This window comes from Gadus macrocephalus, chromosome 19 (genome assembly GCF_031168955.1).
Source record: "Gadus macrocephalus chromosome 19, ASM3116895v1".
NCBI classification, from domain to species: domain Eukaryota; kingdom Metazoa; phylum Chordata; class Actinopteri; order Gadiformes; family Gadidae; genus Gadus; species Gadus macrocephalus.
Genome location: NC_082400.1, coordinates 13,797,207 through 13,811,349, shown reverse-complemented (window position 1 = coordinate 13,811,349; position 14,143 = coordinate 13,797,207). Strand labels below are relative to the sequence as shown.

At 45.6% G+C, this 14,143-nt stretch overlaps 1 long non-coding RNA gene across 1 annotated transcript; it reads right to left on the bottom strand.

Annotated features, from left to right (window-relative positions):
* Positions 1–450: 450 nt before the first annotated feature.
* Positions 451–11,419, bottom strand: LOC132448078 (uncharacterized). Its single transcript, XR_009523284.1, has 5 exons — positions 10,611–11,419; positions 6,838–9,387; positions 2,374–2,591; positions 1,458–2,043; positions 451–938 (listed from the first exon to the last, which is right to left on the bottom strand). It is a non-coding gene; the product is annotated as an uncharacterized LOC132448078 (long non-coding RNA).
* Positions 11,420–14,143: the final 2,724 nt, after the last annotated feature.

Sequence of the window (14,143 nt, the reverse complement as noted above, 5' to 3'; positions counted from 1 at the left end):
ATGACAATGTTTATATGTGAAGCACTTTGAGGCCCCGTCCACACGAAGCCGATTTCATGGCGAAACCGCAAAGGTCTTGTACGGTTCAGCCTTCCGTCCACACGAAGCCGGCGAATCCTCTGACCGAAACCGTAAACTTCTGAAACCACCCTCGGAGGTGGTTTCAAATCTACCCGGTTTCGTTTTGGATTCGTTTGGACGCCTGAAACCGACTGAAACTGAAATTATTATTTTTTATTAATTTATTACTTTTCTCTCCCGGCCCCATAATGGAAGTTCACGAAAACTGAAAAGGCCTCAAGATGATCTCAGCAGCACATCCCCACATCAGCAGCGCTGCCGCCATGGTTACCATGGTAACCATGGACCCCGCCCTCCACGGAGGCGGAGGACTCGGGAAGTCCGGAGCGTTCTCCTCCCGACGTCGTTTTTGGATCTTCTCAGTTTTTTTATATATACTTTGGTTTCTTTTCAAAGTTCTTTATTTTGTAGATATGCCGATCACACGTTGTGTAAAGCAATAAAGTTGTCACAAGATGATGTGTTTTGTCGTCGGTGGAGAACTAATCGAAGTGATGCCGTGTTAAAGATAGGGTAGGCAATTTATTTTTGAAGCATTTATTCTCATATTTGTTGATCCTTTACATCCAGACCCAATTAATAAATCGAATGCGCCGGCAATAATGAAGAAAATCTGATATCTTTGGATGTTGCAGGACTATACTAAGCCCATCCAATCATTTATCTTGGGCAAAATTAATGATTGGACGGCCTACCTGTCTGTCTACCTACCTGGTAGGCCAGGGGCAGATCTGCTTTGTAACTTAAGGGGGGCACGAACATGGAATTTTCTTTCTGGATTGGACATCAATAATATCAACATCTATCAAATGATCTGCTTTAACAGACACAGCCATTAATTAACAGTTAACCAAGACCTAGAAAAACTAGTTCATGCCTTTATCTCCTCCAGACTGGACTACTGTAACGCACTACTCATCGGGATCCCTAGCAAGAGCCTGCAGAGGCTTCAATACATACAAAACTCTGCAGCAAGGATCCTGATGAGAGTGCGCAAGCATGAGCACATTACCCCCATCCTCCACTCACTCCACTGGCTTCCGGTTTCCACCCGGATTGAGTACAAGGTTTCCCTCCTCACTCACCAATGTATCCATGGACATGCCCCCCCATACCAAACGTAGGCCCATGGGAGATAGGGCCTTCAGTGCGGCCGCCCCATGCCTGTGGAACGCCCTCCCTGACACCTTGAGGGCACCACAATCCACTGATTGCTTGAAAAAAGGTCTTAAAAGAATTATTATTAAAAAAACCGTTGGCTCCCACTCTTAGATGTTTTTAAACCCCCTTTTTTATTTTTGCTTTTAACCTGTAGCCCTTTGAGATCTTCGGATGAAAAGGGCACTATAAATTAAATGTATTATTATTATTATTACCTATGGCTCAAATGTGTATTTGAAGAATGTCTTGATGTTTATTTTGGTCCTTTTGATGTTGATCAACAAATCAACCTTATGTTTATGACCATAAGTGATGCACTGCATGTACCACTTACTAAGAAACAGGATGTGTCTAACCATACCACAGTGACTTTGCCAGCACATATAGCAAGTAGCCTCTGGTTAAAATACTTCCTGTTTGATCAAAGTAGCTGTTAAGACTTTGACATGCTGGCATTCAAAACGCACAGAAAGACAGAGCACTCATAGGGGAAGGACGATAAGAAACTCTGAAAACAGTTTAGATCAGAATATGGCTGAGGTGATTTACACCACGCCCAACATGGCCAGGAACACACAAGGAGAGAGAGAGGAGAGGATAGTGGAGATCTACGCTACCAGTGAGAGCCTCAGAGATCAACACCAGGACTATGTGGGGACAGAGGAGTCCTCCAATACTCTGGGAACAGTAAGAGGTCAGCAGCCGGACCCTGTGAGCCCTCCTCAGTGGCCGATCAGGGCTGTGGTGGTGCTTCTGGGCCTGCTGTCTGTTTTCCTGCTGGCTGGACTCATTGGGTGGGCACTGCAATACAAGACCATCATGGAGAAGACCGTAAGCATGGACAGAGACATGGAGCTACTTCACCAAAGGCTGAAGAATATGACGGAGCAACACAAGACCGTCTTGGAAAAGACCGTAAGCATGGACAGAGACACTGAGCAACTTCTCCAAAGGCTGAAGAATGTAAAAGAGCAACACAAGAGCGTCTTGGAGAAGACTATAAGCATGGACAGAGACATGGAGCAACTTATCCAAAGGCTGAAGAATGTGACAGAGCAGAGAGACGCACTGAAAAAACAGGACTGTCCAGGTGGTTGGTATGGTTGGTTTGGTTGTAAATGTTAGTTTTACCGCATGGAGAGGATCCTGGAATAAGAGCAGGGAGCTCTGTGTTTCCCACGGAGCAGATCTGATGGTCGTGGACAGTAAAGAGGAGATGGACTTCATTAACAAATGGCAAGGCGGTCACATCTGGCTCGGAGCGACAGATGAGGCCAGTGAAGGGATGTGGAGATGGGTTGATGGGACCGTCCTGACAGTGGATAACCCCTCCTGGAGAAGAGGGAACCCTGATGGTGGCAAGAAGAAGAACTGCTTAAGGAGGGTCTGGGAGAAGCTCAACATTAAATGGACAGATGAGAGCTGTGAAGACAACAGATATGGGCTTTGTGAATATCATTTAATGAAATGATGGATGAAAACATTTCTTTGTCTGACAGATGTGTTTCTTTGAAAAAAAATTTTATCTTAATGCCAACTAACATTCGTTGTTTTGTTTCATGCTTGTTGAGTTCTGCCATTCGATAAGAATTGTGACTGGCTGCAAGGTTTTTCATCTCCTTAAAAGGAGATGACATGAAGACGTCACTGGTCACTTCAGGAGCTGTACATAGATGCTGTTCTTGTTACTTTATTTTTTTTATATTTCCACAGTTGCTCTCTGTGTTGGAGGCTGAGGTTAGGCGGCAAAGAGTCATGACAGACATTGGCTGGTTTTCAGTTGCTGCAAACCACACTAGTTCTCTATCTAGGGGTGCTTCTGCTGGCTTTGCCTTTGTCCCCTCAGCTTATTATTTAATAATTTTTCCTTTGAAATGTATCTCGTCTTTGTCACCATACAGTGATCACTATAAAACACTCATGTATAAATTGTCTGTTGGTTATACGGTGTTCAGAGTAACAGTAGACTTGTGTCTTGGTGTCTGAATGGGCTTGTAGGTCTGCATTTAGTTTTGCGTTACTGAATGAACACTTTTGAAGGTACATATGCATACATGCATTCTCACGCATACAGTAATTTGTAAATTGCGTATGTACATTTTGTGTCCATTCAGCTGTTTTTGCTGTAGTGAATTTGACCTATCATTAAAGCAGCTCTTGATTAATATGTTTTGCCGACTTTTCCTTAATTGGATTTAGTTTGGGCTTGGTCCCTTTGAACATACATTGTTCAAAGGGACAATGATATGGATTTTTTTATATTTTTTATTTTAAATTTACTTTTGAGACTCAATAGAAAATAGTTAAGTCTTTTAATCTGATCCTGGGTCGCTCAACTAGTGCCAGGGTTCTATTCCCTCTGGGGCCGCCCCTGCTTAGAACAGTTGCATCATAAATCTAATGTTTCAGTCACTAATTTATCTGTGATTATTGCAGTTACATTATTGTTAAGGCGTTTTGGAGGAAGCATATTCTCTATTAGCCTACTTTTGCTGAGGGTTCAGTTTGACTTTGATGTAGACACGTGTTTTTCTGTTCAATGTCAAAGTGAAATATTATAAAATGTAAACATGGCATGTTTATGGCAGGTCAAGGGTCCTCGATGTAGTATGCAGTCCACCCGTTAGTAGTGATAATACATATTAAAAAAGCTAACTTCTTCCATGCAATTTTCTTGCATTTAATCTTCATCTCATCTCATTTTCGTCCGCTTATCCGGGGTCGGGTCGCGGGGGGAGCAGCTCAAGCAGGGGGCCACAGACTTCCCTTTCCCGGGCCACATTGACCAACTCTGACGGGGGGATCCCGAGGCGTTCCCAGGCAAGTGTTGAGATATAATCTCTCCACCTAGTCCTGGGTCTTCCCCGAGGTCTCCTCCCCACTGGACGTGCCTGAAACACCTCCCAAGGAAGGCGCCCAGTGGGCATCCTTACCAGATGCCCGAACCACCTCAGCTGACTCCTTTCTAAGTAAAGGAGCAGCGGCTCTAATCCGAGTTCCTCACGGATGGCTGAGCTTCTCACCCTATCCCTGAGGGAGACGCCAGCCACCCTTCTGAGAAAACTCATCTCGGCCGCTTGTACCCGCGATCTCGTCCTTTCGGTCATCACCCAGCCCTCATGACCATAGGTGAGGATAGGAACGAAGATCGACCGGTAGATCGAGAGCTTTGCCTTGCGGCTCAGCTCTCTTTTCGTTACAACGGTGCGGTAAAGCGAACGCAATACCGCCCCCGCTGCTCCGATTCTCCGGCCAATCTCATGCTCCATAGTACCCTCACTCACGAACAAGACCCCGAGGTACTTGAACTCCTTCACTTGGGCTAAGGACTCATTTCCTACCCGGAGTAAGCAATCGATCGGTTTCCTGCTAAGAGTCATGGCCTCAGATTTAGCGGTGCTGATCCTCCCGCTTCACACTCGGCCGCCAGCCGATCCAGTGAGTGCTGAAGGTCACAGGCCGATGATCCCATGAGGACCACATCATCTGCAAAAAGCAGTGACGAGATCCTCAGACCACCGAACTGCAACCCCTCCCCACCACGACTACGCCTCGATATCCTGTCCATGTATATCACAAACAGGATTGGTGACAAGGCGCAGCCCTGGCGGAGACCAGCACCCACTGAGAACGAAACTGACTGGCTGCCGAGGACGCGAACACAGCTCTCGCTTTGGGAGTACAGGGATTGGATGGCCCTGAGGATAGACCCCCTTACCCCATACTCCCGCAGCACCTCCCAGTTTCTCCCGGGGGACCCGGTCATACGCCTTCTCCAGATCCACAAAACACATGTAGACCGGATGGGCATACTCCCAGGCCCCCTCCAGGATCCTTGCGAGAGTGAAGAGCTGGTCCGTAGTTCCACGTCCGGGGCGAAAACCGCATTGTTCCTCTTCAATCTGAGGTTCGACGATCGGCCGAACCCTCCTTTCCAGCACCTTGGAGTAGACTTTACCAGGGAGGCTGAGAAGTGTGATACCCCGGTAATTGGCACACACTCTCTGGTCCCCCTTTTTGAACAGGGGAACCACCACCCCGGTTTGCCACTCCTTTGGCACTGTACCCGACTCCCACGCGATGTTGAATAGGCGTGTCAACCATGACAGCCCCTCAACACCCAGAGCCTTTAGCATTTCTGGCTGGATCTCATCAATCCCTGGGGCTTTGCCACTGCGGAGATGTTTGACTACCTCAGTGACCTCCACCAGGGAAATTGACGACGAAACACCATCAACCTCGAGCTCTGCCTCCAACATAGAGGGCGTGTTATTCGGATTCAGGAGTTCCTCAAAGTGTTCCTTCCAACGTCCGACGACCTCCTCAGTTGAGGTCAACAGAGTCCCATCCATACTGTACACAGCTTGGATGGTTCCCCGTTTCCCCCTCCTGAGGTGCCGGATAGTCTTCCAGAAACACTTTGGTGCCGACCGAAAGTCCTTCTCCATGGCCTCTCCGAACTTCTCCCACACCCGCTGCTTAGCCTCCGACACGGCAGCAGCTGCAGCCCTTCGGGCCTGTCGGTACCCTGCAACCGAGTCAGGAGTCCTCCAGGATATCATATCCCGGAAGGCCTCCTTCTTCAATCGGACGGCTTCCCTGACCACCGGTGTCCACCACGGTGTCCGAGGGTTGCCGCCCCTTGAGGAGCCTAAGACCCTGAAGCCACAGCTAGCCACCGCAGCTTCAGCAATGGAGGCTTTGAACACCGCCCACTCCGGCTCAATGCCCCCAAACTCCACAGGAATGCCAGAAAAACTCCGCCGGAGGTGTGAGTTGAAGATACCTAGGACGGGGGCCTCCTCCAGACGTTCCCAGTTCACCCGCACTACTCGTTTGGGCTTACCAGGTCTATCCGGAAATTTCCCCCATTCCCTGATCCAACTCACAACCAGATGGTGGTCGGTTGACAGTTCCGCCCCTCTCTTTACCCGAGTGTCCAAAACATGCGGCCTCAGATCAGATGACACGATCACAAAATCGATCATTGATCTTCGGCCTAGGGTACTCTGGTACCAGGTACACTTATGAGCACCCTTATGTTCGAACATGGTGTTTGTTATAGATAATCCATGACTAGCACAGAAGTCCAATAACAAACGACTGCTCGGTTTTAGATCAGGGAGGCCGTTCCTCCCCACCACGCCTCTCCAGGTGTCTCCATCGTTGCCCACGTGGGCGTTGAAGTCACCCAGCAGAACTACAGAGTCCCCTACTGGAGGACAGGACTCCATTCAGGGTCTCCAAGAAGGCCGAGTACTCTGAGCTGCTGTTTGGTGCATACGCACAAACAACAGTCAGAGTTTTCCCCCCTACAACCCTTAGGCGCAGGGAGGCGACCCTCTCGTCTACCGGGGTAAACTCCAACACCGCAGCGCTCAGCCGGGGATTTATGAGTATCCCCACACCCGCCCGGCGCCTCACGCCCTTGGCAACTCCGGAGAAGAATAGAGTCCAACCCTTATCCAGGAGTACGGTACCAGAGCTGAGACTGTGCGTGGAGGTAAGCCCCACCAGATCTAACTGATAGCGCTCCACCTCCCTCACAAGCTCCGGTTCCGCATTTAATCTTTAAATTTCTTATTCAGTTGTTACCTTTTCTCCTCGGGCCTTTAGAATGGACGTCCACCAAAGCGGCAAGGCCTCTAGTCTAGACGATCACAGCACACCCTCACAGCGGCACTAGCCGCCACCGTGGTTACCGTGGTATCCATGGACCACACGCTGCACGGAGGCGGGGGACTCGGGGGACGTCGGGAGCGTTCTCCTCCCGACGTCGTTTCCCCACGCGGGCACGCGGGATACAAACACAACAGACTAGCTCAGACGTTGTTGGATCTTCTCAGTTTTCCTACTTTGGTTTCTATTCAAAGTTTTTTGTTTTGTAGATATGCCGACGTTTTGTACAGCAATAACGTTTTCACAAGATAATGTGTTTTGTCGTCGGTGGAAAAACTAATTGAAGCGATGCCGTGTTAATGCTAGGGTAGGCAATTTATTTGTTGACCCTTTACATCCAGACCCAATTAATACATCGAATGCGCCGACAATAATAAAACAATTGGATATCGGGATGGTGCAGGACTATAGGCTACTATCCGGTGTACATCAATTATTGCTTGTTTACTTGACTGAGGCAAAATAGTCACGTCAATGCACACACTAAACAAGCGTGCTTCAATCATGTTCCCTTGTACAGTTATGCAGTAGCTCGATCCGAAAAGTCAGACTGGGTCTTGGTGTCAAACATTGAGCCCTCACGCTCATACAGTGCCATTATAAAAGGAATGCAGGTTTAAAAGAAGAATCTAAAGAAACTGAAATTTCAGGTATCAGTGTACATCCATTTACTGACCAGTAGAGGGCAGTGTCACTCATGTAATGGACGAATATAATTAACCGCAATTTTCAACAAACAGATGTTTCCTTGCTTGTCTTGAGCGGGGCAAACAGTTTTGCACTTCCAAACAAATTAAACGGCCCAAATAATATAATATATTTGAAGTGCTGCACGTTTTTTTATGCAAACTTAGGGCACAGACGCCACTTATAAATTAGTTATGGGATTCTGATTCTGATTTTGGGTCAGGGCTACAGCCAGCTTTCCGCGATGTTTGGTTTGCATACGATTGTGGTATTCCATAATTCAACATAGCTGCCATGGAGAACCCAATGAAACTCATCAGGCTGACATTTATTATCCAAATAAGACTTGTACTTTGAAACAACGTTTTCTATTCAAAGGCCACTATTAAACACATTCATATTACTAATAGGATTTTGCAGTGACAATCAAATATTCAATTAGATTATTACATTTTAACTCGAGGATGATGTTCGTTATCTGCTAATTAAATGAACACATGACATAACACATAATATATAAAACATATCAGTGGATGAAAACCAAAGGCTCAATGGACAATAATCATCTTTGAAAATTCCCTTTAAAAACGTTAGATATCAAAACATTCGTACATATTTAACAAGTGAACGGTGCATTTAGTCTCCAGTGACTCCGAGAGTGGGCCCAGTCACGTGACTAACGGAACCTTCAGGTGGCTGCACTCTGAGGTCAAGAGGTCAGACCAGCTCTACTGGTGGTGGGGTCAACAGGGCCCTCAGTTTTCCACCCTTAAAGGTACCACTGCACTCTGGTGTATTACAAGAGACTCTCACTGTGAGGATGGCGTGAATGAGTCGGCTTTGAACGTATATTTCGAAGGCAGTAGTTTGGTTACTTTGCCAAAATTGTGGACTTAATCGCTGCATTCTTCTCTCATCATTGATTTTCACCCCTGCGAAAAACCCAATAGAGGCTGCTCAAATACTCACAACAGCAATGGCTCAGGTCTGGCTCACTGATTCATGTCTTTCTTTAAAAGTAAAAAAAAGTGTCTATGATTTTTGCTAAAAGGCCGCAAAACATTGGTGTCTTTCTGGGAGGAGAGGAGCTCGCCTTGGTAAGGGATTTCAGATACGTGGGAGTCATTCTGGACTCGACCCTCTCATTCAGGAAACACATCAAAAAAGTGTCCAACTCTGTCAAATACAACCTGGCAAATTTCAGACAGATCAGGAATTCTTTAGCCAGTAGTGCAGCTCTGATGTTTTTACACTGTATGATTTCATCACATATAGATTACTGCTTAACGAGCTGGTCACTGGCATGTACGACAGCACTCAAACCGATAGAATCTCTATAAAAAAGCCCTAAAGCCCAAAAAAAAATTAAGTTTCGAATTTTTTATTTTATTTTGGTTTGCCTGTTTCATATGTAAAAGTCTCCATGGTCTTGCTCCACCACCGCTGAATGAGTTCATAACGAAAATGACTCTGAGAGGCATGAGCACCAGGGCTCACGATAGAGGAGACTGTGAGATTCCCCACAGACGCACCACGTATGGGAGAAATGTGTTGTCTGTTGTGGGGGGGGGACATCTGGAACAGTCTTCCCTCCAATAAGTGAAGGCCCCAAATATTCTTCTTTTAAAGGACAACTAAAACAATGGCTCAAATCCAATCAGAAGTGTGACCACTAGCTGGACTGGACACTAATTGAACATTACTTTTTGATGTATTGTTATATCCTCTCTGCATCTGGTATCTTTATGATTGTGTAATGTATTGTGCTGTGTGCGTTGTCTCCTCTACTTTGTATTTTATGTATTTGTTTGCTGTGTCTTCTATTTGTATTTTATCTATTTATTTGCTGTCTCTTCTGTTTGTATTTATTTTATTAGGGACTACGGATGCAAATTAGCAGCTCTGCTATAATCCGGCATGTTTACCAAGATGTTTAAGCATCAATGTTCACTAATGTGCACTGTCCCTGTTCAAAAGTAAAGCATTTATTATTATTATCATCAAGCCCTCCGCGGTGCCGAGAAGGAGCGAGCCGTCGCTATAGGGCGCGTTCCGCCGGTCCTTCAGTGCATCATGTTCACACGCACAGCTTAGCTGGTTAAAGGCTGAGTAAACAGATTAAGGTTGTATTACCAGGGACAGCGACGCATGATCGGTGTATTGAATTGCATTCAACCTTGAAGATGCATTGTGGCGGCACAGCGTTGAACGGTGATCCGGTTATCAGGACGTCTTCAGCGGTGTGGTGCCGCAGCAGGAATGAATCGTTTATGATGGTGGAGAATGTGTTTGCTAGATTGAACTAAGGTGCTGTTTACATGATGGTAAATAATGGCAATGTGTGTGTGTGTGTGTGTGTGTGTGTGTGTGTGTGTGTGTGTGTGTGTGTGTGTGTGTGTGTGTGTGTGTGTGTGTGTGTGTGTGTGTGTGGACTTAGTTTGTCTGTTTTTCTGTTCAATGTCAAGGTGAAACATTGTCAAATCTGCAGTATAAACATGGTCATTCTGCAGCTGCTTTTGTCAGGTCAAGGGTCATCGATGTAGTATGCAGTCCACCCGTTAGTAGTGATAATACATACATACAAAAGAAAAAGGAACTTTCTCAGTTTCTTATTCAGTTGTTACCTTTTCTCTCCCGGCGTCAGAATGGACGTCCACGAAAACGGCAAGGCCACCAGATGATCACAGCACACCCTCACAGCAGCAGCAGCCGCCACCGTGGTTACCATGGTAACCATGGACCACACCCTCCACGGAGGCGCAGGACACGGAGGCGCAGGACTCGGGGGCGTCGGAAGCGTTCTCCTCCCGACGTCGTTTCCCACGCGTGCACTTGGATAGAAACACAACAGACATTGAGCTCAGACGTTGTTGGATCTTCTCCGTCTTTTTATATACTTTGGTTTCTATTCAAAGTTCTTTGTTTTGTAGATATGTCGATCACACGTTGTGTAAAGCAGTAAAGTTGTCACAAGATGATGTGTTTTGTCGTCGGTGGAAAACTAATTGAAGCGATGCCGTGTTAAAGCTAGGGTAGGCAATTTATTTTTGAATCATTTTTTCTCATATTTGTTGATCCTTTACATCCAGACCCAGTTAATAAATCGAATGCGCCGACAATAAGAAAGAAAATCGGATATCTTTGGATGTTGCAGGACTATCCGAAGCCCGTCCAATCTTTTATCTCGGGCCAAATTAATGATTGGACGGCCTACCTGTCTACCTACCTGGTAGGCCAGGGGCAGATCTGCTTTGTAACTTAAGGGGGGCACGAACATGGACTTTCTTTCTGGAGTGGACATCAATAATATCATCAACGTCTATCAAATGATCTGCTTTAACAGACACAGCCATTAATTAACAGTTAACCAAGACCTATGGCTCAAAAATGTGTATTTGAAGAATGTCTTGATGTTTTATTTGATCCTTTTGATGTTGTTCAACAAATCAACCTTACGTTTATGACCATAAGTGATGCACTGCATGTACCACTTACTAAGAAACAGGATGTGTCTTACCACACAGTGACTCTGCAAGCACATGTAGCAAGTAGCCTCTGGTTAAAATACTTCCTGTTTGATCAAAGTAGGCGTTAAGACTTTGACATGCTGGCATTCAAAACGCACAGAAAGACGAGGCACTCATAGGGGTAGGACGATAAGAAACTCTGAAAACAGTTTGGACCAGAATATGGCTGAGGTGATTTACACCATGCCCAACATGATGACCAAGGCCAGGAACACACAAGGAGAGAGAGAGGAGAGGATAGTGGAGATCTACGCTACCAGTGAGAGCCTCAGAGATCAACACCAGGACTAGAACTGCTTAAAGAGTTTCAGGGAGGAGACCAACTTAAAATGGACAGATGAGAGCTGTGAAGCCAACAACTGGGGGCTTTGTGAATATAATTTAATGAAATGATGGATGAAAACATTTCTTTGTCTGACTGATTTGTTTCTTTGACTATTTTTTATATCTTAATGCAACCCAGTCGCCAAGAAAAAACGTTGACGGTGTACGTTTCCATGAACACTGGATACGTAGCATTTCAACGTAAAAAATAGCGTGTTATACCTTCAGTATACCTTCAGAGGGGGGGGGGAGACACGTTTGTTGAGGGGGGGGGGGGGACGACACGATTGTAGGGGGGGGGGGAACACGTTAGTTGAAGGGGGGGACGGGGGGACGGACACGTTTGTTGAGGGGGGGGGGGGGGGAGACACGAGAGTCTCGACAACGAGAGTTGGTTTTTATTGAACGCTCGACAACGAGAGTTGGTTTTTATTGAACGAGACTTCAACACGGAACAGCTGCACGAAACGATGGTCACGTCACTCTCGGTGACGGTGTCGACAACAATGAACACACAAACAATGTTAATAGAACAACACACAACCACATAACATCCCGAACCCATTAACCCCACTTAATCCTAACAACAAAACAAGTTAACAAAAGCCCCATTTGTCAACTGACAACCCCAATTCCCAGAATCCCCCGCGGCTCCGGAACACGGCGTAGCTTATATTAATCTTTATTATCTGAATGGGAAATGCAATATTTTAGGACAGATACACCATTAAACGCGTTTCTAATGACATTTCTAGCGAGAAATTTACATTTTCCTTACATAATCTTCAGTCAGTGAATGTGTATGATCTTTATTAATCTTTATTATCTGAATGGGAAATGCAATATTTTAGGACCGATTCACCGTTAAACGTGTTTCTAATAACATTTCTAGCGAGAAATATACTTTTTACTTGCATAATCTTCAGTCAGTGATTGTGTCTGATCTTTAGTTTTATAGTTATTAGGATTTGATCGGCTCGCACGCATGTTTCAACGACGTCAGGTTGTTAGGCTGCTTTCGCTAAACTAGCAACTCACGTGCTTCCTGCGTTTGTGTTATTAAACTGTTACTTTATGTAACTTTTAATGATATCATCTTGTTAGAAACACGTATATCTGAGAGCCAACCCAGTCGCCAAAAGCATACGTTGACAGTGTACGTTTCGTGAACACTGGATTACGTCGCATTTCAACATAAAATAGCGTGTTATACACACACACACGCACGCACACACACGCACACACACGCACACGCACGCACAGACACATACAGACACACAGACACACACACACACACACGCACACACACGCACACGGTGCATTTCGCTGCTAAAACAACAACAAAAAAATATTCCCTCAAATATTATTACTAAAGAACCGTTTTCCAAAGAACGAAATGTAAACCCATGCAAATAAAGACTTCATGGTCATAATAATTTAAATATCATTAATCTCCTGAGTGTGTTGGGTGGTATTCTATTTTTTTCAACGGGGCTGCATCCAGTCACTTGACCGTCATGGTTGCTATGGTGTTTGCTATCGACCGCCCCCTCTAATCCTTACATGGCTCTAAAAACCACGCGGCAAAGGAGCTGCCGTAAATTGTGTTGTTTTTGTCGTAAACTGGGGTCCGACGGTTAAAAAATAGACAGATATTCCGAGGTATCCTTAAAAGGCAGCTTGGATGTTTTTATTTTCTGCAGTTTAGACTTCTTCTATAACCTATTTTTGAAAGCAAAACACCAAGTTCATTGATTTAACGAGGCAGGGTTATTTGAAACAATTTATTCAATAAATATTTGTGAGAGGTCATTCCTTCTCCTGAGTTTGCTTCCTATTTATGTCTAGTGCACACCCCTACTGTCCAAAAGCATCCCCCCCCCTCCCCATATGGATTTGGAGAGTTGTTGCCACGTCCCAGAGGTGGAAGTATCATATAATATGAAAGAGGGCATTCAATTATACTACAATGATCAATTAGGAGGCCGAAGCCCTAAAGGAAGTGATGCAATAGGTGACTGAGGCGAGAACATTTAAGTAAACTGTACCTTTTGGTCTCTTATATATCAAAGGGGGCTTCAAAGGACGCATACGCTTCAACCTGTGGCTCCAGCCCTACAGGAAATGACTCAGCAAGTGCTCCATCTCGTTGCACCTGCACCCAGCGGCTCGCTTGCAAGATTTTGGCCTGAAGTTCTTCCCAGACCTATACCCTAACAGTCCAACATGCATATCTGAGAATCAGGCCTCTCTTCAATAATGACAAAATGTTATGAGAGAAATACAGATTCACTTTTTGTTATCTCATAAGCGGCGTGGTGCCGGCTCCTTTTGACCTTTTGACCCCAGACTTCAAAGACGTGGCCACAGGCCAGCTGTGTCTACACACATTAAGCCACAAATGTACACCTCCATCCCGCAAAAAATGGGGCCTAGAAACTAACCTCTGTCTTATGTACATTGACTGTACTGTTGGAGGTCACGCCCCTTTTCCGGCCTTTTCGAGATAGCTAGTGATGCTAAAATGTTTACACACATTTCCCGGGGCCCCGAGAACGACATATCCAAGATTTGTAGTTCTAGCCCATAGAGAAAAAAAGTTTTCCCAAATGGACTGTCATTTGGACAAAGCCCCTTCAGAAGTGTTGCCTGCGAGACCTAATGGTTCAGAATGTGGTGGAAAA